Raw genomic sequence first — 3,781 nt, 5'->3', positions numbered from 1 at the left:
TTAGTACTACTAGACACTACTGGGACAGTGTTATTAGTACTACTAGACACTACTGGGACAGTGTTATTAGTACTACTACAACTACTGGGACAGTGTTATTAGTACTACTAGAAACTACTGGGACAGTGTTATTAGTACTACTAGACACTACTGGGACAGTGTTATTAGTACTACTAGACACTACTGGGACAGGGTTATTACTACTACTAGACACTACTGGGACAGTGTTATTAGTACTACTAGACACTACTAGGACAGTTTTATTAGTACTACTAGACACTACTGGGACAGTGTTATTAGTACTACTAGACACTACTAGGACAGTGTTATTACTACTACTAGACACTACTGGGACAGTGTTATTAGTACTACTAGACACTACTAGGACAGTTTTATTAGTACTACTAGACACTACTGGGACAGTGTTATTAGTACTACTAGACACCACTGGGATAGTGTTATTAGTACTACTAGACACTACTGGGACAGTGTTATTAGTACTACTAGACACCACTGGGATAGTGTTATTAGTACTACTAGACACTACTGGGACAGTGTTATTAGTACTACTAGACACTACTGGGACAGTGTTATTAGTACTACTAGACACCACTGGACAGTGTTATTAGTAATACTAGACACCACTGGGATAGTGTTATTACTACTACTAGACACTACTGGGACAGTGTTATTAGTACTACTAGACACTACTGGGACAGTGTTATTACTACTACTAGACACCACTGGGATAGTGTTATTACTACTACTAGACACTACTGGGACAGTGTTATTAGTACTACTAGACACCACTGGGATAGTGTTATTAGTACTACTAGACACTACTGGGACAGTGTTATTAGTACTACTAGACACCACTGGGATAGTGTTATTAGTACTACTAGACACTACTGGGACAGTGTTATTAGTACTACTAGACACCACTGGGATAGTGTTATTAGTACTACTAGACACCACTGGGATAGTGTTATTAGTACTACTAGACACTACTGGGACAGCGCACAGTAAACCCTCCCAAACTGTTGTCATATTTAACCCATTACCACCTCTCTATATCTCATACGTTGGATCCTTTCAACCAAGTTGCCCAAAACTGATCTGGTTATTTCCATATATCGCTCGTTGCATTTGATTCACCATACCTTCCTTTTAATCACAATAATTCATAATGTCTGATTTCTTTTTACAGAAAAGAATTAGATAATTTCATATGAATGAGGTTTAATGACCATGAATTCCTGAAATTATCTGTCTGTCTGTCTGCCTGTCTGCCTGTCTGTCTGTCTCTATGTCTGGCTATCTTTAAAGAATAAAAGAGATACATCCAGCACATGGTTCCAGTCAACAGGACTTTCAAACATCAGAGAGTTTGGCCAAAACTATATAGGGGATAGGGTTAGTGGATATGGGTTAGTGGATGTAGGATAGGGTTAGTGGATATGGGTTAGTGGATGTAGGATAGGGTTAGTGGATATAGGATAGGGTTAGTGGATATGGGTTAGTGGGTATAGGATAGGGTTAGTGGATATGGGTTAGGGTTAGTGGATATGGGATAGTGGGTATAGGATAGGGTTAGTGGATATGGTTTAGTGGGTATAGGATAGGGTTAGTGGATATGGGATAGGGTTAGTGGATATGGGATAGGGTTAGTGGATATGGGTTAGTGGGTATAGGATAGGGTTAGTGGATATAGGATAGGGTTAGTGGATATAGGATAGGGTTAGTGGGTATAGGATAGGGTTAGTGGATATAGGATAGGGTTAGTGGATATGGGTTAGTGGGTATAGGATAGGGTTAGTTGATATAGGATAGGGTTAGTGGATATGAGATTGGGTTAGTGGGTATAAGATAGGGTTAGTTGATATAGGATAGGATTAGTTGATATAGGATAGGGTTAGTTGATATGAGATTGGGTTAGTGGGTATAGGATAGGGTTAGTGGATATGAGATTGGGTTAGTGGGTATAGGATAGGGTTAGTTGATATAGGATAGGGTTAGTGGATATGAGATTGGGTTAGTGGGTATAGGATAGGGTTAGTGGATATAGGATAGGGTTAGTGGATATGAGATTGGGTTAGTGGGTATAGGATAGGGTTAGTTGATATAGGATAGGGTTAGTTGATATGATATTGGGTTAGTGGGTATAGGATAGGGTTAGTTGATATAGGATAGGGTTAGTTGATATGAGATTGGGTTAGTGGGTATAGGATAGGGTTAGTTGATATAGGATAGGGTTAGTTGATATGGGATAGGGGTTAATGGTTATTGTTAGGGTTAGGAGCAAGGGGTAAGAGGTTAGAAAATGTCCTTCCCTCAGGTTGTGTTTCCATGACAAATCCCCAGAAAGCAAAGGGGCAGAGAGGAAGCAGAGATGTTGACGTTGCTACGAGTGAGGAGAAGAATCCAGAGAAATAAACAGAAAGCTGACGGACACAGCAGGGACGAGAGAGAGGAGAGAGGAGAGAGAGAGAGTAGAAAGAGAAAGAGAGGGAGGAGAAAGAGAGACAGAGGGAGAGGGAGGGATATGATGATAATAATCTATCTCTTCATAATGCAACAACAACAACAACAACAACAACAACAACAGCTCCTCATGAAGATCTTCATCTTCTCCTTATATTTTTATATTATATTGTATCATGTGTTATATTATAATAACATTCAGAGAAATAAGACGACGTCACTTAAACCTTAAATAGCTTTTGCTTTTTCCATTTTACTCTCTCTCTCCACCTCCCTCCCTCCCTCTCCCTCGCCCCCCCCCCCCCTTCTTCTCTCTGTTTAAAGGCGGTAGCTCCTGAGATAACTCCTGAATCAAATCAAAGTGAAACCACGGCGACAGGAAGCAGCTCTGAATAATTTACCTCCATAATGTTCATAGTGCTGCTGTCATTCAACATTAATATCTATATAACACACACACACGCACACACACACACACAGACAGACACACACACACACACACACACAGACACACACACACACACACACACACACAGACATACACACGCACACACACCCACACACACACACACACACACACACACACAAACACACACACACACGCACACACACAGCCTCAGCATAGTGGAAGCTATTGTTGTCGTCTTACCTCTGCAGGTGTCTCTGTCTCTGTCTCTGTCTTGTTTCTTCTGGATTATCGTTTTGTCTCTGCGTTTCTCTCTGTCTCTATTGTCTTCTGCATCTGTATTTTGTCTTCCTGTGTCTGTCTCTCGTCTCCCGTCCTCTGGGTCTTTTCTTCAGTATGTTCTGCTCTGATGATGCTGCAGTGCTTCATAAAACACACCCTCCTCAGCCCCGCCTCCCCTCCTCCATTCTGCTCTCTCATTGGCTGCTTTACTCAGATGACATCACTCTCTCTCTCTCTCTCTCTATCTCTCTCTCTGTATTCCCTTGGTAATTCCTGCCCCTCCCTGCTACTTTACCTCCATACATCCCCCTCCTCCTCTATTTTTACCTCTGTCTCACTGTCTGTGCATTTCTTTCCCTCCCTCACTCTCTCTATCTCTCTCTATCTGTCTCTGTCTCTCTCTCTGTCTGTGTATATGTCAATTCAATTCAAAGAAGCTTTATTAGCATGACCATAGTTACATACAGTATTGCAAAAGCTCATAAAGGGGGAGACATTGATCACATTTACATCAACAATCATAACAACCATAACAGAACTGATGATATCAGCATCAACATGACAACATTACAGCTGTGTGTGTGTGTGTGTGTGTGTGTGTGTGTGTGTATT

General features: G+C 41.3%; 1 protein-coding gene across 3 annotated transcripts in view; it reads right to left on the bottom strand.

The window, feature by feature from the left end:
• LOC117941020 (neural cell adhesion molecule L1.1-like) overlaps positions 1-3,342 on the bottom strand; it is a 39,777-nt gene extending 36,435 nt beyond the window's left edge. For 2 of the 3 annotated variants that reach the window (XM_034866122.1, XM_034866124.1), the window contains exon 1: positions 3,131-3,341. The gene's annotated coding sequence lies outside the window, so the exon portion shown is untranslated. Of the gene's footprint in view, positions 1-3,130 lie in introns of all 3 variants that reach the window. The other variant, XM_034866123.1, reaches the window with a different exon arrangement.
• Between the last annotated feature and the right edge of the window lie 439 nt (positions 3,343-3,781).

The sequence above is a fragment of the Etheostoma cragini genome, unplaced genomic scaffold, assembly GCF_013103735.1.
Source record: "Etheostoma cragini isolate CJK2018 unplaced genomic scaffold, CSU_Ecrag_1.0 ScbMSFa_4023, whole genome shotgun sequence".
NCBI lineage: Eukaryota > Metazoa > Chordata > Actinopteri > Perciformes > Percidae > Etheostoma > Etheostoma cragini.
This window is presented reverse-complemented; position numbering and strand designations above follow the sequence as displayed.